Genomic DNA, 26,664 nt, shown 5'->3' on the forward strand with positions numbered 1-26,664 from the left:
TCCCTGGTCCTGTTTGGGGTTTTGTAGCACTAGTTGATGGAGGAAAAGTTATCAAGCTGTGGCAACATTTTCTCAAGTTTAAATCTTTCTCAAATATTGGAGTTGGGGTCCAGCTTAGGTATTCTGGTACATGATTGTATATATTTTTTTGTCCAATGCAACTTTCCGTTTCTAAGCAGAGAAGAGGCTGGAACTGTATAGTAAAAGGATCATAAGCCCACTTGGACATCAAAGAGTGCTCCACAAAACTCAAAACTCTTATTTTGATGTTAAGAGTAAATGAATCAGAAACTTATGACTTACATATCCCTAAAAAACACACATGGACTCAAAGAAATGAGTTTTTAAAAAAATTCATAGCACAATAACTTTAATATATTGCCTACCAACATTTAAAAGAAACTAATTCAATACTTGTAGTAGAAAAAAAGGATTTGCCCAGGATTCGCCTGGGCATGTATCTCTGCCATCCTTGAAATATAATGGCCTTCAAGGACTCACCTACGACCCAAACCAATTTAAGCACTAAAGTACATACATAGTTTTCTTAACCAGTTTCTTTATTGCTTAACATTTTCTTTGAAGAATAAGTGCTGAAAGATACTAATAGCAATAAACAGAGTAAAACATAATAAATTATTCTCTACCTTAAAAAACTCACTTATTCACTTTTCCCAACAAATATATATTGAGCATCTACTATGTGTCAGGCACTGTTCTGAGCTCCAGGGACTCAATAGGAAATAAAACAGGTAAGGCTCTGTATGTATGGAATTTACCATAACAGGAAACCTTCCCTTTCTTGCTACTGTTGTGAAGCAGCTCTTTAAGCTGTTGTCAAAAACTTGGATTTAGACATCTGGATGACTAACTTTGTGTCTATGCTGAACATCTGCAGAAGAGGAAGAATAAAAGGTCCTAGGGGACTCTAAGTGAATTTATGAGAGGCAGGCCTCAAGCTCACTTGGATTGGCTTTCTAGCAAAGGTGCAGTGAACAAAATGATGTAAATTGATCTGATTTTCAGAGAAAAGCTGATGTTATGAAAGAAAGTTATGATCTTTTCAAGGGGCTTATTTTAATCAGCTATAAATGACACAATCAAACCTGACATAGCATAGATCTTTAACCAATATAAATCAATTCAACAGGGCAAATACTCAGATAGCATTTTATTTATTCCCAGCTCAAGAGAAGTCCCATGAGGAAGAGCGGGAGAGATCCTAAGAACTAAAGAATAGCTTCATATGTTACCCAGCACTTAGATGCCCTTGGTCTACTTGTATACCCCATAACAGCAAGACATTAAGTTAGATCTCCAACTTCCAAAAATTGCCCACATCTTCTGTCTTAAATCACACATACCAACCCAACAACACTGCTGTTCCAAGCTCTGATCTCCTGACTCCCCATCTCCCTCCTTACATGAGTCTACCAGTGTTACACAGCCCTGACCCAAACAAGTACCCCATACCCTCACCCTCAGTTGTCTGTATCTCAGCTTCCTACATGTTTCCTTTCCTGTTATAACCTTAATGCCTGACTCATAGTAAATAAAATATTTTTTTTGTTGGATGGATGGGTGGATGGATGGACGAGCATCCCTGAAAAATTTCCTGACTTGAGGTTCCTGGACTTTTCCAAAACTACAGCTTCCACGCAGAGTCTTAGGGAGAGACCCCTGATAGATTTACCCCGTCAGTAAATTCCTGACAGGAGTCAATACAAGTAGATTCCATTGTCAAAGAGACCAGAGTTCAAATTCCAGTTCTCCTTCCAGTTCTCTCAAATTCCAATTTATGAGCTCTATTATTCTGACCAATGACTTTTCATCTCCGGGCCTCAGAGCCTCATATTACACCTGTCTCCTCAGGCTGCTGAAGGTGGCATGTGATGGGTTCCTTAAAGCACCAGATACATGCTGAACTCTCCCTCTCCACCTTCCAATGCAAATTCAAGACAGTTAACTTTGGGCGGGGGGAATAATCTCATACAATTAAATTTTACTTAAGAACTCTTGAAGTCAAGAGTTGGGAACAGCAAAGGGAAAGGCTGGGAGGTCTTGAGATAACTCTTGTAGACATTTTCCTGAGAACAGCTGTGCCTAAGGAGGGCTTCCAGGGAAACCTCTGGAAGAGAGCAGAAGAAAGGGGAATAGAGTCAGTTCTAAAAGGCATTAAGACTTAGAATATGTCAGCAAGCTGTGTCAAGACCAGGGGTCTCCAAAGTGCATGAGATGACCCATGAGGATGTGGAAAGAAAGCATTAAAGTCTCTACTTAAAATTTTTTAATCCAAAAAGAAAATCTTTTTAAAAATTAAGCTTTACCAGCACTTACAATACAGGTTGGCACTGGCCTTCTCATCTTATCCATATATCAAGAGGCCAAGGCCTCAGTGACTGCTCAGGAGGGGTCCCAAGGGAGAGGGTTCCCTTGGCGGACAGTGGGACTGGAGCTTTCAATGCATTGCAGATCCCATGTGCCTGGTTAAGTGGGTGTACAGCTCATCTAGTCCAGTTTTAACTGAACTAGCCTCAAAACAGTCAGGTAGTCCAGAAAGTTTACTCTAAAGAAACTGTGGGTTGAAGATAATACTCATAATATGAGGATCAGCAAATAACAGGAAACTACAAAGCCAACACTTCTACTCCAAGTAAGACTTCTTCATCATCTATATTATGAGATCAAAAACTATAAGAGTCTTGTCAGATCTGGCATATTAAATCACACTGTTCTCACTTAAAATATTATTAATAATATTTATCTCAGGAAAACCAAAAATGTCTTTTGTACCATTGAACTAAGTGAATGAAATAAAAATTATGAGTAAAACATCACAGTTATAGCTCAACCCCTTAAAAGTTACATATCATATATGCTTTATAAAATATATATATATATCTTGATATAGTAAAACATGCATATATTTTATCCATAAGTAAGTAGGCATACACTAGAAGCACATGCTCCTAATTTTTTCCTGACAGGAATTTCCCCTGACAACTTGAGAGACCCTGCCCTTGAGAGCAGTTTGTACATGTACACACTGCAGGAAATCACCTGGCTTCAATGAGCAGAGCCCTGCAAGAGTGAATCAGTGTGAGCCAAGCCCTGTCTGGGTTCCTGGAGACCACCAACAGTCAGGCCATGGGACAGGAGCCATGCTGGCAGGCTCCCCAGAGCAATCACATGGTCAGCAACCAGGATGGGGAGCAGGCAGGCTGACCAGCCCAGGTGAAGACCCACTAGAATTAGTGGACATTTATGGCTTTGTTTATACCCCTTACTCATGGAAAATATTTTGAGGAGGAAGTTAAAAGAAAAAATGGAATCTGGATTCTTGAACAGGAAGGGGGGAACTTTCAATTGTAGCAAGCAGTCTGGGGGAATGCAACAAGATGGGATTTGGAGATAAGAATACACAAGGAGCAGTGAGATAAGATGACTCAGCCAAGGGTGTTTTGAAGAATGAAATGAACTCTTATTCTAGCAAGCAGAAACGGGGAAGGAAGCTCCTTTGATGCCAGGATTCTCATTTTGAGACATAACAATAATGGCATACTTCACAATGGCAGAAAGAAGTGCAGGAAAGAGGAGAGGTGGTGCTCAGGATTTAGCCTAGTTTAGGGACTAAGAAACTAGCATGCACCATTTTGGCATTTCCAAGTAAGTTTTGAAAATATAAAAATATTCTAAAATGGATGATGGAGGAGTAGAGAAAGCTTCCCTCTTCCCTGAGAAAGAGCCTATCTATCAATTATAAAAGGCTCACCCTTAATATCAAGGGTTTCCTTCTCACTGCTGCAGAGTCTCGGTGAAAACTGCAGCTTTCCAGGGCAGCTCCTTTCTAACCTGTGACTCAGGAATCAGGCTGCTTTCATCTTGTGGCTCCATAATTTTAACCCATAGTTTCCAGGCCAGCTTGGCAAGGGAAGATTGGACCTTAAAGGTTGCAGGGGCCTCCCACTGCCTCTGCCTAGAAATGGCACTTATCATTTCTGCTCATGGTCCACTGGCCAAAAGTAGCTGGAGAATGTTGTCTCCCATGGGCCCAAGAAAAAAAGGATATTGGTGAGCATCCAGATGATCTAAAAGAGTATATGAGCACTCACTTTGAACTACATTATGAATTCGCTAGAGAATCCATGAAGAATTTAGAAAATGTGACTAGGAGCATGAAATAAACAATCTATGTATTCTCAGGAATACTTTGCCAGAAGGTCTTTGTTCCCCATCAAAGGTGCCTAAATTCTCCCTTTAATATCCTAGGGCAGAGCTGCTTACTTGGGCAGGTAATCTTCTGTGTAAATCATCAGTAGTAATTATCAACTTCTCCCTGGTTCAAGAGAAATTTCAGTTTTTACTTAAAAGGTTGATATGGGGTTTCCAATAATTACTTTTTCCTCTCCAAATAACTTGTTAATAATTTTGCTTGGAATCAGGGGCTGAATCAGTTCCCTGAGTGAGGATTCTCTGTCACCTCAACATTTCTTGGATCTTTACCATTCTGTTCCATGAACTTCCTGTTTCCTTTCTGCAGTGACTGTTTCTATCCCGACTCCCCGTGTTCACTGACAACACTTTTGTTGTTGTTGTTGTTTAGTCAGAGGTGTCAGACTCTTTGTCACCCATGGACTATAGCCCGCCAGGCTCCTCTGTCCATGGGATTTTCCAGGCAAGAATGCTGAAGTGGGTTGCCATTTCCTCCTCCAGGGGATCTTCGCAACCCAAGGATCAAACCCATGTCCTGCAGCGCAGGAGGAATTTTTTACCACTGGACCACCACTTTAATAATCTTGGCTGAAAGTCTGCAGGATCCACTGGAACATAGGTCAAGCTGACATGTTAAAGGCAGGAACAGAATGACTTGGGTCATCTGCCACAGGAAAGAGGAGCAATAGTAGCACTGCTGGTAACAATCAGAGCTCCCATCTGGATTTCCCCGCTGTAGCCTGTTTCTTAAGAATGTAGGGAGAAAATACCCCAGGAAAACTAAAGTTTTTCTTCATTGCTCATTCTTATATTTGATTTGAGCCATTACAAGGGAAAGGCAGAGAAATGACTCAAATCCTGATTTCACAGGACTGTCCAAACCATCAGTGACTCCAGAGCCTGGATACCCTGAGGACTGGGGCACCCCAATTCCCATACGGGGAAACGCAGAGTCAGTTTGGGGAGTTACAATGCTCATGTACAATATGGTGCTTCTCAAGTGATTCTTAGAAATGCCCAATTCTTTGAGGAAAGTTCAATGCTTGAAATCCTGACCTTGGGGAGCAGGGGGAGTCATCTTCCACTTTAGCCACAAGCACTTCATTTTCCTCATTTATGAATTAGAGATTTTAAAAAATAGTAATATCCAGTTCAAATAGTGGTTGCAAGGATTCAGTGAGATAATGCCTAAAGCAACAGTTCAGGGCTCAATCACTTTAATCTCCTAGTAGAATCAGTTCAGATGGTGAATACTTCTGAGCCACAGGGTGCAATATAGGATTAAGTGGAAGACAGAAGACTTTTCCATTCTTATCTTTGTTCCTCTCTCTCTTTCTCAGCTCAGACCCAGCCTTCTCTTCCCTTACCAACTCCTCTTAAATTTCATCATTTCATGGAGACTAGCAAGAGAACTCTACTGCTCCCAACTTTAGAGAAGCAAATGGAAAAATGGAATGAAATAAAACTAGATTCAACCTAAACAAGAAGAGTCAGGAATTTTACAAGCCAACCCTAATAGAGTGCTTTCTCCTTCCATACTGCAATCTTGCACCTCTTATAAAGTGGCCCCTATTGTGGAATATTATGGACAGTTTTGAAGTGCAGGGAAAATGGGATGCAGAGACTACAATCGTGTCCACACTTGTCCTGAAGCCACTGTTTGACCTAGCCTCTTCAGAGGAAAAAAAAAAAAAATATATATATATATATATATATATGTTGCATCAAACTAAAAGCACCAGGACTTAGACCTTTAATTATACAGCCTCTCTGGATAAAGGAGGCCACCACTAATTTTATATTGTCTGACCATTGCCTGCACAAGTAGTTTGCAAGAGAACAGAGCAACCCCAAATTGGGCCATAAGGACCAAGGTCTGTGCCATTTAGTGCCCCCATCTAGGTAAACCAAGACATGAATAACCTTATTTCCATCCTGTGAAACTGTAGTAGTAATGATGAAGTAACCTTTCAGTGATACAGATTGTAGGTTCTCTGGAAGACAGTCTATTAACTAGTAATCCACTCTGGATTACTCCACTCTGAAAACTATTAGCTATTGATCCAAAGGAGAAGCTTACTCAGGGAGCACAATTCAATCAGAAATTTCCAGCAAGAATTAATTGTATAATAATACCCTCATTTTGACAACCAATTGTTGTTTTGTATATGTTTATGAAGCCTTGGCACCATGAAAAGAAATCATGACTCTTGACAGAGTGATGACCTAGTTTATAACCCAATGGCACAATACTTGTTATGATGTTTTATAATCATTTATTTCTTATGATAAAAGTAATCACTTTAAAGGTAATCCCGGTTTACTGCAGAACCTTTGGGGACTACGATAAGGAGTCTGGAACTCATGATCCCACTTCTCAAACAATCACTGTTCACATTTTGGGTTTCCTTCATTCATGCACATTGACCTGAGAAGCTGAAACCATGCATGTATCTTTGTATACTGCTTTTTAGACTTATTATATATTCAGCACTGCTGCTGCTGCTAAGTCACATCAGTCGTAGCTGACTCTGCGCCATTCCAGAGATGGCAGCCCACCAGGCTCTCCCGTCCCCGGGATTCTCCAGGCAAGAACACTGGAGTGGATTGCCATTTCCTTCTCCAATGCATGAAAGTGAAAAGTGAAAGTGAAGTCACTCAGTCGTGTCTGACTCTTAGTGACCCCATGGACTGCAGCCTACCAGGCTCCTCCGTCCATGGGATTTTCCAGGCAAGAGTACTGGAGTGGGGTGCCATTGCCTTCTCCATATTCAGCACTAACAGTCATTAAAAATCATCTGCTATGAGCATTCTTACAGCTTCATTCCTTTGCATTGAAGACCATGCTACTGTTAGCATGGAAGTCTACTGCTACTTATTCATTCTCTTAAAACTAGACATGTAGGATGTTTCAAGTTTTCAGTTCTTATAAGCAATTGTGTGTTGAACATCTTTATGCATACATTCCTATCAGCCTTTTAAACTATGCCTTAAAACACACTTCCAAACGCCAAATTATAGAGGCAGAATATATGAACACCTTATAAATAAGTGTTTGTTTCTAGCACATAGCATACATACAGCATCACACTTATCTTTCTGAGGTGGGACAAAGCAGATGAGATTTAAGGATAGGAGTAGGGAATGGTGAGGAGGCAAATAGGAACCCCAATCTCTAGTTATCCTATGAAGTATTCTGGCATCTGCACCACCCAGTGAAACAGTATCCATTTACCTAGTTCCTGATGTGTAGGATGTTTTGACAGAAGGACAGAAGGGAAAAAAGCAAGCTTCCTCTTCCCAGATAGAGAAGAGCTGCTAGGCCAAAAAACATGGCAGGGGCATGTGGGTCTTCCACCTATGGGCCTCTGTGGCATCCAGAGAAGCCCTCCTATTCTCAGTCCCTGCTGGAGAAGGGAAGATATCCCTGGTTTACAATGCTCATGACACCTGCTGAAGGACATCCATGCAGCTTCCACCTCTGTCCACAGAACTCCCAGCCTTTTGCATTTAATGCAGGAGGAAGAAATCAAGCAACCATTTGTAAATATTTAGGAAAGTCTTGTGCAAGTTTGGTGGGTATGTCTGGCCAGGGGGAGGCAGTCTTCTCCACTGGGATCCCCTACACTCACCCCTTAGGTGAGGGAACACCTTATTCACACCTTTCATTTCTCAATTTGTTCTTTGATTTGAAATATATTTATTGGATCCTACCTACCACCAGGTGGTAGCTTGGCAAAAAGGACTCAACAGTAAACGTCATCTCTGCCCCACCCACATAAAGCCTTTGGTTTAATCAAAGAAATAAGCAATTCAACAAGCCACAACAACATAGAAGGACAGCCTGGGGTCACGGAGGCTTCTTGTTGGGGGGCAGGCTAAGCAAAGGCCATAGAGTGAGCCCAGGACACAAGTGCCCCAGGCAGAGGAAGAAGGATCCACACGATGCTTCCACTTCATCCACTAGGTGCTGGGGGTTTTCTCAGTAACCTTTCCTTCAGGGGCTCAATGCATATATATTCAGTTCAGTCACTCAGTTGTATCTGACTCTTTGCAACCTCATGGACTGCAGCATGCCGGGCTTTCCTGTCCTTCACCAGCTCCCGGAGATTGCTTAAACTCATGTCCATTGAGTTGGTGATGCCATCCCACCATCTTATCCTTTGTCTTCCCTTTCTCCTCCTGCCTTCAAGATTGCCCAGCATCAGGGTCTTTTCCCATGGGTCAGTTCTTCGAATCAGGTGGCCAAAGTATTGGAGCTTCAGCATCAGTCCTTCCCATGAATATTCAGGACTGATTTCCTTTAGGATTGACTGGTTTGATCTTGCAGTCCAAGGGGCTCTCAAAAGAGTCTCAAGAAGATATATATGCATATATATTCCTATGTCTAAATATATGTGTTCTAGATAATATCAACAGACACAGATGTAATAGTAACCTCTAGGCTTACAGAAAAATCTTTTGACTCCATTACTATCCCTCTCTGAATTTGGCTGAAGCCCAATATTTGAACTGTGTTAAATAAATAGTCAAGGTTAGGGTAGGGGGAAGCAGCTGCATTCATAACTCTGGCCCACAACACAGAGGATGCACGTCCCTATTGAATCCCATCAAGGCAGAGTGGCAAATTCTATTGTTTGTGAGCACTGAGTCCATTCATGGGCAAAGATGAATATGGAATGCAGGAAATGATGCTGAAAATTAAATGGCTGTTGCACAGTAGCCACAGGCAAAGCCCTCCACAATCAATAGGGATATATCCCCCCACCGAAGAAGGTTCAATCGAGGATAAAGCATGTTATGATTCTGTACGCTCAGTAATCAACTTACCTCTCCTGAGACTGCAGAATCTTCCTTCTTTGTGTCTTCCTTTCCATCCCTCCAACTGAACTGCAGTAATGGATGCAGTCCTTGCATTTTTTTTTCCTATCAGATCTGTTAAGAGGGGACGAAGGTTCCTGTTGTTAATTGCGGGGGATCTCCCACTCTTTGTTTTAAGGAAAGTTTAAACAAAATGATCACCCACTCTGAGGCTTTAAACAAAGTTCAAACAGAACAAAGTTCTCTTGCCAAGGTTTAAGGCAAATTTCCTCCGTCCAGATGGCTTCCTCAGGCAGGCCAACGTAAGAACCAAGACACTCAACTCTGCTGGCTTTTAATGCGGCTCCTTGATTGTTGCTAACGATCCCCAGCTGTTCGCCCTTTACTGGCTCCTTCACCTCTATTCTGGGGCCACATCTGAGGGGTAAGGGACATACTTTGCCCCCAAAGCAACACAGGTAGGCTCCTAAGTGCTGGGACCATGTACAAGGACAGGGTTAGAAAATTCATTTGCACAAAAACCTTTAGAAAAAAAAAAAAACTCAAGAACCATTTTTGATATTAGGTAAATAAACCACTCACATACTTGGCGTCTAGAATATACTTAGCAACAGCGAAGGCACACAAATACCACCCTGCCCAGAGAAAGAGACCCTCAGATGAGACTTCCTAATACAGACCTCAATTTTGCATTGATCTTTGCTCACTGCAAATGATGTAAAGATGTGATGTAGACTTGACTGTCTCCCCACTTGTTGGTATAAGGCCCTTATCCTGTCTGTCCTACACATGTCCTCGACTGACAGCAATTAGAAACAGGACCCAAATGCTGTCCAGAATCTTCAACAGTTACAGATTATAAAGAGGCTTTTTGACAAAAGTGAGAGCAACGTGGAAGCAGGAAGCTTTGCTTTCTCACATTAAAACATGAGATAAGCTCTTTAGGGCCTCCTCATCAATGACCTATTGATGAAATATGTTACATTAGAGGCAAGTCTAAAGAAGTATGCCTTCCTGCCAGAAGGACTGATGGATAGTCACTGCCACAGTGCGTTCAGGCCAAAGGAGAAGATCAGGCCAAGTCAGGCCAAGTCAGCTTAAAAGCAACTTATTCGTTATACAACACACAATCTCCTATATACATGGCCACTAGCAAACACATTCTGGATTTCACTAGTTTATATCTTTCAGACTTTCTTCAAGTTTTCAACCTGACTTGTCTTTAAACTTTAAAGACGATTATGACAAATCAATGCATATGTGTGTGCCCTTCTTCGATGGCAAAGCAGAATTATCACTGGTTCCTTTTCCTAATTCAGAACTTCCCTCTTCAAGGGATCCAGAGGTTTCGTGCATCTGTTGAACCCCAAGAAATCTGCATTCTATTCCAAAGAACAACAACATGGTATTAAGTTTTTGTGAATATAAATAGAACATTATGTAATGATGAACCAACAATAGTAGTAAGTCCTGTAACACAAAATAAAACAGCAGCTGCAGCCTGGAACAGGTGGTGAGGAGCCATACCCAGAAATCAGAAACAGCCTTTGTGCTGAATCAAGGCCTAAGAACCCCCCTTCCATCTCTGTGGCTTGGCCAGAAGGAGGTCTGCCCCTCTGAACAATAACAAACACAAAGCCAAAGAGAGATAGTACTATGAAGCATGATTTGATCCATTTTCCTTTCCAGCTTGGCCAGCTGCACTGGATGCCATCTTCACAGGACCAGCTTCTTTGCAGGTTCTGGCCCCATCAGTTCTGGCCCCAGCCACTGCCTCAGCACACATAGACCTAAACATGCACACGTCCTTAGCTGAGATATTTCCAAAGATCTGGTTTGGCCTGATGTTTCCAGGCCAAGCTCTGGTGTCCATGTACCAAGGCCGGCAGGACATGGTGGGAAGTCTATAGGGTGATGTCTCTGGGAGACGAATATCCGGTATCACAGACTGGGAGACCATAGCAATGGTCTTAAGAGAATAATGTTAAGCTTATCTTCTGACAGTTATGTTTTTAAGGAAAGAGCTTCTTTAGGTCAAATGCAGCAGATCAGATCAATTTTTCTTGGAAAATGTTGGAGAAGAGAAGATAGGTTCTCCTCTGTGGACCTTAAGCTGTGCCCAGTACAATGCAGTTTCAAGAGTATCACTTTTTTTTTTGCATTTGACTTATTTTTTAAAATCTTCAAAGGCAATTATAGGGCACTTCCCCAGTGGCCCAGTAGTTAAGAGTCCACCTTGCAATTCAGGGGATGCAGGTTCGATCCCTGTTCGAGGAACTATGATCCTACATGCCATGGGGCAACTAAATTTGGCACCACAACTAGAGTAAGCTCATGTGCCACAAGGAAGACCCAGTGTAACCAACATTTTAAAAATTAATAATAATAATTTTTAAAGCTTATGAATAAAAATTTAAAAATAAAGGCAGTTATAAAAACAAATGAATTTAATGTCATCAACTTTGGGGGAAAAAAATTGATCATGTAACAGTGGTGAATAATAACTTTGACTAGACCCTTAGATAACATTGAATTTTAAGGGCATTAATCTTCCCCTTGTTGAGCTGTTGAATAAGCAGATCCTTTGTAATCCATGCTTTTGGTCATTTTTTTTAAAGACTGGGTTAATGTGCTCACAGGCAAGAAACTGGTATGCTTCATGGGCAAGTCTGAAAGTCCAATGGGCCTGCACAGTATCAACTGCAGGGGTGACAAGACCAACAGCTTAGGCTGGCTTCTCAGGGGAAAGACATGATGCAGAAAAACTGCCCTGGATGACACAGGTGCATGTGCACCTGTGGCGGGGCGTGAGGCCAGACGAGGAATTACAGACCCAGACCCAAGATAGAAAAGGCAAGCAATGTTCCCATCAGTAGTAGAACTGAGAGTTCTGACACAGCACGTTTCCTTCCTCCTTCAACCAGGGCTCCCTTGGTCACTGGAACTGTGTGGACAAAGTATTTGTCTTTGGGCTTCTGAGTGATTCTCTTCCTGTGGGAGAAAATGGAGCTAATAATCCAGGGGTAATAACTGCTAGGAGCATTTACTAAAATAAGTGAATATGCACCAGTTGAGCCTGTCCCCCTCCACTGACAAAGGTCAGCATGTAGTTGGAGGGAGAAAAGCAAAAGAAGGGAAGAAAAAAGAGGGGGGGAAGACAGGCTGTTCCAAATCAGTGTTGGGCCACAGTTAATTCTTAGCCAAAAACCAGTAAAACCTTCTTGAAAATTAAGTCTTTGCATGAAGTCTATTTCCCCAGCCCTATTCCTTTCCTCTCTCCTCTCTTCCTTTTCTTCTCCTCACTGCAATTTTTCTTCTCTCTCTTTCCTTTGAAATCACCCAGAAGATTTGAAATGGCTTAAGTGTAGTCCAAAAAACAAAAATTTTTAATATAAATTATGTTAGAAATTCAGAAGCAAGGATAATATATATTATAGAAGGTTGAGCCCAGGGGAATTAACAAAGCATAATTGCAGGTCAAGGATCTCACAATTATGCAAATCAAGCTCCACATAAACAAAAAATAAATAAACCAAAAAACTGACCCTAAAAGAAATAGAAGAACTGAAGAGAATCTTTTGAAACAGTGATTGGCAGTCTCAGAGACATTTAATGTTAGGTTCACATTTAAAAAAAAAAAAAAAAGGCTAATATAAAAAGGAGAGATTAGAAAGTGTAACACAGCTTCACAAAAATAACAAAATATGTAGACACCAAAAGAGCAAGTTAAGTGGGGCAAAGACCAAGTTGGGGGTCTATATAGTCAAGTTCAGATATTATCCCAGCACATAGAGCAGAAATTAAGAGATAGACATGAGAGAAAAGAACACCAGTGGGAGGATACATCTAAGGGAAAGACTATGTAAATATTAAATAATCAAAAGAAAAGATAAAATAAATTTCACCAAGCTGGGAAAAACACAAGTCCTAAAGAATGAAATGGCCCTACCAATGAGGGACAGATAAAATTTTTAAAAGATCCACACCAAGATAAACATTGTGAAGTACCAAAATTGTTTAGAGAAAACTCTAGTGGGTTCCAAAGAAAATAGATAGATTATCTGTAAAAAATGAGAATCAGAATGACATCAGACTTCTCATCACTACCTTACATGCTAGAAGAAATGATGCCTTCAATTTTCTAAGGAAAATGTATTTGAATCTAACATGTCTGTGCCCTACTAACTTGTCAATTAAGGACTAAAAAAGGTATTTTTAAATATGCAAGAACTAAGAAATCTTATTAGCCAAGAATTCAAAATGAATACATTATCCAAGAAAGTATAATAGAAACACCAAAAAAAAAAAAAAAATGATTTTAAAAGGAAGAAAATGACAAGAGAATTTAAAAAAAAAAAAAGTACAGTCTTAATATGACCCAGGAGGTGTAAAATGAGCTGAAAATAATTAAAAGAGAATCCACTGGACCTTGACACTTAAGACCATCTATTCTGAGAAGCAAGATTTTCAGTGACACGGGATTACTTTTCCTTCAAAATAGGGTGAATCACACGACTTAGTTTTTGCTATTTGGGGGGCTTAAATTTTTAGATGTCTTTAGAACAGTAACAGAAGAACTTAATTTTATTAAAGGAAAAAATGTAAATGACATAAACCTTGACAATTTTAAAATGATAAAAATCAGAAGTTGAAGCAGGAAAGGGAAGTGAGAGATAGTAAAATGCTTGATTCCTCATAGAGGATGTAACGCATTGTGTGTGTGTTTGTGTGTGTTCAGTCATGTCCAACTCTTTGCGACGCCATGGACTGTAGCCCACCAGGCTCCTCTGTCCATGGAATTTTCCAGGCAAGAATACTGGAGTGGGTTGCCATATCCTTATCCAGGAGATCTTCCCAACCCAGGGATCCAACCCAAGTTTCCTATGTCTCCTGGATTGGCAGGTTAATTCTTCACCACTGAGCCAACTGAGAAGCCCTGTAATGTGCATTAGCAAAAAATAAAGCAGGAAAGAAATTTCAAGTGTGACTATGTTAGGTAATGAAATAGTGAGTTTTCTTGATCAAAATGGCCAAATGAAGAATGCCTCTCTTCGCTCTCAAATGCAAGAAAACATAAAGGAAACTGAAAAGGTCTAAGCCCATAATATGAAAGAGAACTAATTAGAGAAGAACTATCAGGGTATGAGGACCTTCCAAAAGTTTTGGAAAAAATGGATGATGTGTTGATAAATTAAAATAGGGTGAAGGAACCTCAGTCAGTTATTCCTGGGGAGGAAGTTGCCATAGAGAAAGGAACAGGGTATCCCAGGTGTGAATGTATGACACAGAGGACAGAGGTGAGGAAAATAGTGAAAACACGAAGACTAATTGAAAGTCTTAATCCAGAAGAGTTACTCACCCCACCACATTCTGTCCCTGCTCCTATATCCAGACTGCCAGACAGTTACACATTACCCCCAAATCATAGCGTTCTTTGAAAAGAAATTAAATGAACTCTCAGAGGAGAAATAAGGAAGCTAACAGAAGTTCCACTCACTCTGGCCTTTATGGGACATGTAGGATAAAAGGTAGCTCTCCACCCTTTCTATCTAAAGAAGACTAGCACCTCGATCCACAGAACCACCAAGCAGCGTCCCCACACAATCCCCTCTGTTCTCAAGCTTAAATTTGAATAGATAGAATAGATGTGGGATTGATGCATAAAATACATGCAGAAAAAATGAACAGATCAATAATGTACAGCTCAATGTAAAATCACAAAGTGAATACACTAATCTTGTTGTTATTTAGTCACTAAGTCAGGTCTGACTCTTTTGTGACCCCCATAGACTGTAGCCCACCAGGTTCTTCTGTCCATGGAATTTTCCAGGCAAGAATACTGGAGTGGGTTGCCATTTCCTACTCCAGGGGATAGTCCATCAACTACCACCTATATCACCTAGATTTTAAATATATATATATATTTAAATATACATATATTACCCAAACCTCAGGGGTCCCCGTCATGCCCCTTTCTCGTCATGACTGCCTCTTCTCCACAAAGAAACCTGGCTCCCAGATTTGTTCTGTCTACATTTGAGTTTTACATAAATGGAAGCATGTAATATGTATTTTCTGACTTTTTTCACCCCATATTGTGTTCACGAGATTCATCCATGAGTCTATGAAGAAAATACAGATGTGGTCCTGCCCTCATGGAGCTTACCCTTAAATGTGTGGAAATACTCAACAACAAGCAAATAAGAAAAACAACAAAACTGTTGGTTACACAATGATAGAGTTTTGTAAGGGACGAGATAGCTCCTCTAGACTGAATGAATGGAAAAGTCTCTCTGAGAAAATGACATTTAAACTGAGACAAGAAAGCACCAATCATAATAAGGAGAAGACCATATATAAGGGGCTTCCTTGGTGGCTTATTGGTGAAGAATCCAGCTGCCAATACAAGAGACACAGACAGGGGTTCGATCCCTCATCCAGGAAGATCCCATATACTGTGGAGCAACTAAGCCTGGGCATCACAACTATTGAGTTGAGCCTGTGTTCTAAACCCCAGGAGCCACAACTACTGAAGTCCCCTTGCCCCAGAGCCCCTGCTCCACACCAAGAAAAGCCACCACAATGCGAAGCCCAAACACTGCAACTAGAGAGTAGCCCCCTCTCACTGCAACTAGAAAAAGGCCCACACAGCAACAAAGACCCAGCACGGCCAAAAATAAATAGATTTTTTTAAGGAATTCCTTTTTAAAAAATCCATAGATAAGTAGTAGTGTAGAATATAAAAAAAGCTCCCTTCTTCCCTCCTTACACACACACACACACACACACACACATACACACACACACACACATATCAATAAGAAAAAGACAGTCAAAACAACAAAAATTGGGCAATAGAACGGAACAGTCATTACACAAAAGAACATATCCAACAAATATATCTAATACATAAAAAATCAATACATATACAAAACATGCTCAGATTCATTACTAATCAATAAAATTAACAATTTTAGCCATCAGAGACTTAAAAAAATCCGCACAGCTATTTTACCAAGAGTTAGGAAGAATATAAGAACAACTAGAACTTTACTAAGCTGATGCAGGAGTGTCAATTGGTACAGCTGATATGGACCAGGGTTCTTGACCTTCCCCAATCAATAGAAATTAACTAGAAACCAGACAAGAAATTCAGGCAAGTCTTTACTGGGGCTCCTGGTGCAGCAGTGGGAAATAAGAACTAGTAAATTTCCTTTGTTCAGCCCAGGGAGTTTGGGGAGGGGGCCGTGAGCTAGTTCCTTCTATGGGCTGGGAATAGGGGGTGTGTCCAGCGGTCGGCTGGAGGGGTGGCCCAGGTGGTTTGCCCACCCTTTAGGTGCTGCTGAGAGCAAGGGGCAAGCACAGTACCCTGCTTTTGCTCCCAACACCCTGTTTTAGCTCTGGGCTCTTCAGAAGTGGCAGTTGGGTTTTTGGTCTTTTTGTGTCTTTTGTTCATAATGTGCCCCAACTGTGCATGCATGCAGTTATTTTTAGTCACTTATAGTTTCTTTGTAATTTGTAGCTCCAGGAGATGTTTGTCCAGGTGCAAGCGCTGCAGCATTGCAGGAAAGGGTCCCAGACTGTCTCACAACTATTTGGAAGACTGTTTGCCATTACCTTCTAACATTGAATTTAAGCTAATCTCTGACCAGAAATTTCATTTCTATTTACATCCAAAAGAAATTTGTCATATGTGCACCACACGGGGTTTTTTTTTTTTAATGTTTATAGTTGTTCTGTTTGTAAAACACAAAAATTGGAAACAACCAAATGACCAGAAACAGAAGATGAATACACTGTGGCATATTCATAAAATAGGATGCTGCAGTATCCTGCAGGAAGAACTAATGAAGTGCTTGCTGCTCCGCAAAACTCGAGGGAAAAGTCTGCCTCCAAAATCCTCCTTTTGTTCCTTCTGAAGTCGGGGATTCAAACTCCTGCCCTCAACTGAGCTGGCAGTCTCTGTCTCCAGCCCTGTGCTTCCTGACTCTGGGTCAGTCACGGGGAAGCCACACAGACATTCCTTTCTCCACCCACCCCCACCCCAACTCGGGCACTCACTGGCAGCCAGGTAAGGTCTTCACACTCCTATTCCTCAGTTTTCTGGTGATCCTGACATGCAGTAGTCAGGGGGACAATCCCTGCCAGGATAGCCCACGTCAATCACCATTGTGTGCCCAGCGCTGAGCAACGCCTGACATAAAGAAGGGGCTCAATAAATATTTTTTGAACAAAAGGATGAATGTTCAATCACTGATGTCCCTATGACATCCCATTTGGGATCCATTGAAATCTAACTGCTTGAAAAAGTGGACTGTCTGTGTAAGGGGCTGAATGCAGTGGTGTCTCAGATGGTCTTAGTCGGCACCATGTGACATGTTTTGCTTTGCTGATTTTGCATGTACACACACACACACACACTCCACCAAAATTTGTTTTACTTTCAGTTGTCTTTTCGAATTTAAATATAGGATGGGCAGCTTGTTTTTCCCAGGCAAGGATGAATTAAATTTGATTTCACTTGGTTTGTCCTTATAAATGGAGACTTCTCTGTTCAGGAAGGTGCTCTGAGGCCCTTAAATGCAGATAGTTTAACCAATGATTTGAAGAAATCTTACTCCCACAGGACTTTCTTATCTCCTAAATGGTATCCTTTCCTTTTTGTGTAAGGCAGACTGAGAGTTATACTGAGATTCAAAGGAATGAAATAGGAAATCCAATTGTATAGTGAATTTCAATGAAAATGAGCTAATTAGTAAATAAATGGCATGACTTTCTGACACCTTGGTAGAAACAGAATAGAATAAATAGAATCCTAATGATAATATCTAGCAGCTACCTTATACTAAGAATGTATTATATGCCAGGCAGTGGGTTAACCCTTAACTAGATAAAGGCAGGATAAATTGATTTTATCAGGGTGCTAGATCCAGCCTGGAAGAATTCAGTTCTTACATGGAATAGATATACAATAGTTGGTACTCTGGTGTGAACTAAAGTCAGAATGACTGGTTTCCCCCTCTCCTTGCTAAAATTACTCTGCCATAAAATTGGCTGTTGGAAAGTCCTAAAATTCTGAGAAATCACAGGAAATACAAAGATGAATGTAAGATTCAGGGCCAGCCTTCCAGTCGCTCACCATCTTGAGTAAGAAAGACAATGTGTGTTTGTGTTAAGTCACTCAGTCATGTCTGACTCTTTGCAACTCCACCCCAAGGACTGTAGCCTGCCAGGCTCATCTGTCCATAGGATTATCATGGGATTATCCCAGCAAGAATATTGGAGTGGATGCCATTTCCACCTAAAAAGGATCTTCCCCACCCAGGGATCAAAACCGCATCTCCGGCAGTTCCTGAATTGACAGGCAGAATTCTTTACCACTGAGCCACCTTGGAAGCCCCTGAGGAAGACAATACATAAATTCGATCAGAATGCTAAGGACTATGAAAGACATAGTGCAAAGTATTGTGGTAACCTGGGCTTAACTGAGGAAGTGATGTCTAAACTGGGTTCCTGAAGGAGGAATAGGAGTCTGGAAGGAACACTCCTCCCAGGCAGAGGGGTCAGCACATGCCAAGGACTAGCTGTGGGAAAGGGCATCCTACATGAAGAGAACTGAAAGCAATTCAATACTGGCTGGAGCACAGAGTGTGTGTGGACATGGCAAGACTTGCTATTGAGAAGTAAACAGAATCCAGACCATGAGAATTTTTAAGCCAAGCTGAGCAGTTTGGAATTCATCCTGTGGACCATAGGGAGTCACTGAAGAATTTAAAGCCAGAGAGTGATTGATCAGATTTGTGTTTAGAAAAAACACTTTTGAGAGGTCAGACTGAGTATAGGGGTGGGTAGTGATTTGAAGAAGATCATGGTGATGACATCATAAGCCAAATTAGAAGCATCAGGAATGGAGAAAATAAAAAGATGAAAATCAAGATGAGAGGGAAATAAGAAACTAGAGATGACTCCTAGGTTTCCAGATGACTGTTCCAGAAAAGAATATTCTACTTTGCAATATATGATTGGGGCTTCTCTTGTGGCTCAGTGGTAAAGAATTCACCTGCCCAAGCAGGAGACGTGGGTTCAATCCCTGGGTAGGGAAGATCCCCCAGAGTAGGAAATGGCAATCAACTCCAGTATTCTTGCCTGAGAAATCCCATGAACAGAGGAGCCTGGCAGGCTATGGTCCATGGGGTCGCAAAAGCATCAGACACGATAGCAACTAAACAACAAAAATATATGATTGAGGATGCTTCCAAGTCAGGAAAGAAACATTCATTTGTTTTTCAAAACTTCAAATTCTGTTAATTACAATTACAGTGCTGCTAGTTGGGAAGATCCCCTGGAGAAGGGAATGGCAACCCACTCCACTATTCTTGCCTGGAGAATCCCATGAACAGTGGAGTCTGGTGGGTAACAGTCCATGGGGTCACAAAGAGTCGGACATGATTGAGTGACTAACATAACATAATACCATCAGGGGGCTTGACCACAATTAAGAGGAAGCTCAGCGCTCCAGTTTCTTTTTGTGGGGGAATCTACGAGTTTCCTAGTTCATTTCATCTAAGAGGAAAGAGGACTTGAGCGACAGTTAACCAGAGGCACCAACAGACTACAGTCTAGGGAGAGACCTAGGGAAAGGCAAATGGCTGCTGCTGCTAAGTCGCTTGAGTCATGTCTGACTCTGTGTGACCCCATAGACGGCAGTCCACCAGGCTCCTCCGTCCATGCGATTTTCCAGGCAAGAGTACTGGAGTGGGTTGCCATTGCTTTCTCTGAGAGGCAAATTAGATGTTGGTCAATCCGCAGAACAGAATCTCCTGGCAAGGAAGCAAAGGGAGAACTGAATAGAAGAGAATGATTAGTGTCAATGGGATGTCACCAAGTGGGCACCACAAGTGAGAGTAAATTCAGGGTAGAAGCCAAGAATTAGATTTGATAGAATGAATTGATTTGCTGAGAATTGACTGGCCAGATGTAAGGAGAGGATCCCACTGCTGAGATCCTGTAGATTAGTAAGTTGGCTCAGAAATATCTCAGGTATAACTCAAACTGCTTCCTGTTTGCTATTACCAAACTGGGCAGAAACACTTGGAGATGCTCTCAAGCAGCTAGCAGAACTCCCCTGCCTTCTATGGAAAGCTGCAGCTCTTACACTAATGGTTGTTTGCAAACTGAACTATGAGTAGGACTAGAGATGCTTAACAAACCCTGAACCAGCCAACCCCTACAATAGGCTCATAAGGGAGGTATACCAAGGAAAATCACAAACAGACAAACATCATTCTTTGTAAGCCTTCTGCCTTGATGCCTACTGTTTTCTTCTGGTAAAATGGGCTGGACCAAGTGAAGACAGAAGTTTCCATTTGCCTAGAAGTGGTGCTTGAGGTCTGGACAAGTTCTCCAGTTCGGGCATTAAAACTCCCTACAGGTCTGAAGAAGCATTCTTAGAGGTCTCCAAGTTCTCAACAGGAATTTTTTTATTCCGAGTTTCCACTTCAATAATGATTGTAAAAATTAACATAAGTATATTCTGAATTAACTTCATGACCTCCTTAACATCCAGTACTGCCCAGTAATGCCAGTGTTCTCTTTGCTTCTAGTTACAGACACACTGGTGACAGGTAGTACTTTTTTGTTGTAAGCTAATGAGAGGGGGGAAAGAACAGAAAATATTCAGTAGAAGTGATTCTGCAGGTGGAGTACTCCTAAGTACTCCAGTAAAGTTGAAGCACTCGGTAATAAAGTATAGTAAGTCACTTGGTAGATAATATTTCAAATGCTAAGGAAAGTCTAAGGTACAGTAATACTAAGAGCAGTCAGGAAGAAAGAGCTGCATCCTGCTTTCATAAATGACAAAACAAACCTATCTTTGTCAGAAATGCCCCTGGGGAAACTCAGAAGACTTAGGCAAGGCAAGCAGGAGGAAAGGTCTTCACACAGGAGTGACTGATGGGCCCTAAAATGCATCAGAAGCTAGAGTCTGCACAGGGAGCAGAAGCCAGAGTTCTGGACGGGACAGAGAATGAGAGGAGAAGGTGCTTGGGAGACCTCAATGCAGGGCAAGAATTCATCTTAAAGTTTTGGGGGAAGGTAGGATTTAACTTGATTCTGTTTTCTCTGGGTTTCTGCATTCTTCTAGGTTCTGTGGCTTATGATACATAATACCTAGGTTTGAGCTGCTTTTCTTATGATACTTAAAAGGCTGAGGTCACCTTTATTATTAGGTTGGAAAACTTTTATGATTTGTCAGGTTCTGCTTGTGTTAACAAGGAAAAGCGTCCACCTTAATGGCACTCCCAGACCAACACTAAATTTATTCATTTACTCACCAAATTTACTGGCCATCTAGTCCATGCTTGCCATTAGGATATGTTGTTATTCAACCATTAGGACACAGTCAAGAACAGGAATGGCATGATCCCTCCCCCCCCCAACCCACGCCCCATGCAGGAGCTCTCTGTCAACAAGTAATCTAATGGTCGACACCACTGGACCACACTTAGGATGTAAAAGCTCCTCCCCATCCTGACACTGCATTTATTTTTTAAGTGAAAACAATAAAATAGATACCAATGTACTGGGAAGGCGGGTTCTCTGGGCCCTCCCCATTCAAAGTAAGGCTCCTGTTCTGATAGCAGCAGCACCTGGGAGCTTTTTATAGTGCAGAATCCAGGTCCCATTGCAGACCTGCCTTGTCTGAATCCACATTCTGGCTCCAGGTGATTTACATGCACATCAAGAAGTAAGGTTTTCTTATACAGTTTTAAGAGAAATGGCTGCCTTTTATCCATGATAATAAATCTGCAAATATTTTATAGGTACTCTTTTTTAAAAAATCATTTAGATTTCATCACAGTTTCTCTGGATGAGCCCTATTTCAATGAGTCCCGAGCCAGCCAAGAAAAGTGTGTCTGGTAATAATCTAAAAATAAAATTCTCAAGTTCCCTTTATAACTTCTGCATTTCTCATACTTAGTTTTTTTACTTTTACTTCCAAACAGCCTATTGAAGGGAAAAAAGTCTCAATCGCTATGACTTTTCTTGAAAATTTTATGAAACTTTTAACCTTGGCATTCACGTGTTTAGAATATTTATTAAGATTGTCTAAAATAATAATCTTAAATCTGATTTACCCATAAAACCTCACAGACTGAATCCTTAAAAATTAAGAATGTAACTATCAGAAAAGTTTTCTACCAATTACATCACAGGTATGCATTCCTTTTTATCAACTATAGAAATAATCAAGGGAATTCATGAGAACTTTATATAGATTTATATTTATTTGGGGGGATGGGTGAGAAACAGAGAAGGAGAGAAACTTTGTTTACCAAGCAATGTTAAATAAAACTATTTTAGGACTCTCCTTCTTGCACAAACAGCAAGGAAAGTAAGAACTGTTTGGAAACCACTTTATCAGTTCCGAGCGCTTCACTACTTTAATATCCCACTCTTCTTCCTCAGGGCTTTCCCTTTATTTGTCCAGTCACCACCAGTCACCCTTCTCTCTGGTTGTCAAAATCTCTGATTCCCCAAGGTGTTATTTTACTTCTTTCTTTTTCTTCTTTCCTGGAGTTTAACACCAGCACTCCCATACAAATAGCATCCTAACCTACAATTTCACACATTCAACCTTGTCATTTTTGCTGCTAAAATGCTAGTCTCTAAAAGACATGAAACTAGATATAAAAAATATATTTTATATTTATAAATTATATATTAAATTATAGATACAAGAAAATTCTGGGCACATAATAATTACCTAATAAAAACACATCTGTGGATTGGTCAGCTAGGTAAAAACTCCACTTGCATTGAATAAGCAAGGATATGAAAAGTGTTCACATCACTTAATTTAAATGAAGCTGAAAATTATTAGAATTAATAAGATTCACAATGAACACCTGGCCAAAGGTTAAGAAATTTAGGGGTTTCACAGTATTTGGTTAACTCTTTTTTGGTTCAGTTTCCCCTTCAAATCAGCTAAAGAACTAAAACAATTTAAGAAAGGTTTTTTCAAAGTGTTTCTGTGCCCACAAATCTTACCAGTATTAGTAACAACCTTACGAGCACAATCAAATGGAAGCTATAAATAAAAGGAACACAGTCTAATAAGAATTCACAAGCACATGTTGACCTCTAAGAAGACACAGCTCAACTTGAAACTCTGTCTACACATGACTCCATGGTCGACCCCAAAAAGCCCAAAATTAATTTTAAAGTTTCCCATCATCTGAACTAACTCTTCAAAATCCATTAAAAGTCCCATTTCTTCCAGCAAGCTCTCTTCTACTCCTAAAGTTAACTACTACCCCTGTCTTCTACAAACCGCAGTTAAGATTTTACACTACCTTAAAGAGTATTTGTTCTCAAAAATGCTTTGCATTTAGTCCTTATATTTTTTAAAAATTTGGTATAACTGTACAGAGCTTAACACACAGAGCTAAACATATAGGCACACAAGAAAAGCTTGCTAATCAAATAACGATAATTCTATCGCAAATAATTCTATTTGCTAATCAAATAGATATACTGACTAAAGAAAAGTAATTATTTGCTCATATGTAGTAAGATAGGAAGTTTTGGAAGTAAATTAAAGTCATGAATGATAAAGTGAAGATTGGGGAATTTTGGATGAAAATGATAAGTGATTTTGCATCTCACAAACGTTTGGGGTCATACATTTTTCTGAAAGTAGTCAGGATGAATTTAAGATGCATATATGAACACACCAGCTTCTATGTTGAAGCATTGGCTCTAAGGAGAAGGCAAATGATCTGTATTTGTTGTGCAGACTCAGAGTCTAGTAAGTTCAACTCAGAGTTACGCATTTCCAGAATCAAATGCCAAATCCTTTCACTTCGGCCAGTCCTCCAAAACCATAAAATAGCCATCAGTCTATCAAATATGATGGAAGAAGTTTTAAAGTTCCTGGCATAAATATCATTCTGGGTATATTTTTTCTTTTCCTATGGGGAGACAACACAAGACTCAATATTATTAGACAACTGTAACATTCCATATTTCATCAGTCAACTCAACCTGAGTGCATAGACAAGTACCATGCATCTCACCCTACAACCTATACTCCCCAGTTCCCAGTGATTAAAAAAAAAGAACTTCACCCAAGTTCTGCTGACGTCAATGGTGTGTTTGCGTGCAAAGACAGTCTTGTGGATGGATTGAAGACAGTGATGTTGTAACTTTTCTTAAGGCCTCAATTATTCAAAAAAACCTCACTTCTAAAGGGAAGTGTTAGAAAGTCCAGAACTCTATTTCAAGGAAAAGGCAGCAAGTAAATCTTAAAAGAACTGAATGTGTTTCAAAGTATGTCCTTAAACTGAAAGTTGACATTCATGTCTTGGCAATGTCCTAAACTCCATTGTAATAAAAAATGATAATCATACCTCCTTAGGGAGAAAAGAAGGTAAAGGAAAAAATAGCATAAATAAAAATAGAATCACAAGGAGCCATAACTTTTCATACTGGGGATTTTTTTCCTTTGTTTCTTCAACATTTTACTTATGCAAAATATCATCTATGAATCTAAGTTCTCATAGAGTTTTCTGACTAATCAGAAAATTAGTACTGGACATTCTGGTATCTACAAAGAGCCAGTTGCTCAAATAATAAATTAGTACTTATTAAGAAATAAAAATGCCACATGTTGTACTTTGCACTACATGGTGGGGAATGGTGAGTATCTAAAAAAAACTAGAGAGAGAAACTCTTGCTCTCAAACATTCACAGTCTACTAAGAAGGACAGGTATATATTCTTCTTTTTGTTAATTCAGAAAACATTTGCTACCAACCAGATATGTAGTACAAAATAACTGAATAAAGCTTTAAACATCAGTTGACCAATAAAAAGCAATGAAAGTTAGAGTCCCAAGTGCATTCTAAGGAGGGTGCACAGAGGTTAGTGGGTATCTGGGGGCAGGAGTGGGTTGCCCCACTCCAAATACAAAAACATTGTATTTGGTCCATCCTTAAGATTGTTTATTTCTTATACTCTACCCCCTTATAAACAACAGGGTGGGAAACCATCTCTGCAACTTGGAACTGTTCTCATTTACAAAACTCTGTCAACCAGAAGTTCAAAATAAGAGTGTTCTTCTTTTTCAATTTCTACATGAAGAAAGGGATCCTTTCATTCCAGGAAAGACAGTGTTACCCAAATGAATCACAGAATTGTTGCTTTGACACACTTCCAGATTTGTGGTTGTTAAAGGCAAGTTTCAAGTAGAAAATGCTGTCTAATTGTCAAGTAGCTTGCTCCTCGGAGCCTTTTCTGAAGCATAGGGTACAGATCAGCTGACCGGTTGTTTCAATTCATTTCAGTCCCATAAGCCATGTAAAGATCTGTTCTCAGGGCTGAAGTGACACATACAAAATGAAGACAGAGCCTCCACCCCCATCTCCCCAGTGGACTCACTTCCACATAGAACCATGTTTGGTGCCCCCACGCAACAGGGACACCAGCCAATCTGGTTATCTTAGCCACCCTAGCTTGCTTTTTTCATGCATAAAAAATGCCATTAGAGGGGGATGTGATAATAAGATAGGCTATGCATGTGTGGGGACTTAGGGGAAATCTCTACCTCCAGCTAATTTTGCTGTGAGCCTAAAACTGTTCTAAAAAATAAAACGCCATTAGATAAGCTAAGTGTTTTTATTCATCATTTGAATCTTACTACTTTAGTCAGAAAGGATTAACCTGCCTACACAGATGTTCTCTGAATGCTCAGGAGAGCTTATCTAGAACTCTCACCAGATGTTGACCTTCTCTATACTTCCTAATCACTGTTGCCAGGGAGGTGCTGTGTTTGCATGTTCACTGTCCATATCCTCCATTAGAACATAAGCTGCATCAGGGCAGGGCCTTTGTTTTCTTCACCATCACAGCCCCAGAGCTTGGCACAGTGCCTGGTACTGAGTAAGTATTCAATAGAGTTAACCACCATCTGGCAAAGAGAATGAACACACTATTGGAGAATGAATCACAGAACCACGCTTCCAGACTCTACTCTCTCGGGGCAGGATGCCTATGGGATGATTCTCTAAAATCAGAAAAATACATAGTAGGGATTCAGTAAATGTGTGATATATCAATGAATTAAATCACAACATCTTAAGAGTCTGACTAAACATAGGCAGACATCCTTATGCAGCATCCCATCTGCACAATCATTCAGCCCCTCCTGGATGCTTCCAGTGATGGGGACTCAGAACTTCCACTACAATTTCTACCCTTATGTTAGCATGACAAATAAGAAAGAATGAATTATATCTTTATTCAAATACAGCGCTGTTCAAATGAATTGAGACATTCTTGCCTCCCTAAAGAGGCCCTTTTCTAGCTGAGTGTCATCCCTGAGCCCAGTGTTGATGATTCCTCTGGGTATACCCTGGTATGAGTGGATAACCTAAGGCAGTGTCCTTCACAATGTGTGTGGACCTCTGAATCCTCTTCGAGCCTCAGAAAAATACAAATGCCCATATTCCTCGTTAGACTCCCCGAATCAGAGCACCTGGGCGAGGCCTCCAGGAAGACATAGTTAGTCAACCAGGGCTGAAAAACACTGAAATAAGGACATTTTTAGTTTCAGGTTCAAGAAAGAGAGATG

The sequence above is a fragment of the Cervus canadensis genome, chromosome 20, assembly GCF_019320065.1.
Source record: "Cervus canadensis isolate Bull #8, Minnesota chromosome 20, ASM1932006v1, whole genome shotgun sequence".
Lineage (NCBI taxonomy): Eukaryota > Metazoa > Chordata > Mammalia > Artiodactyla > Cervidae > Cervus > Cervus canadensis.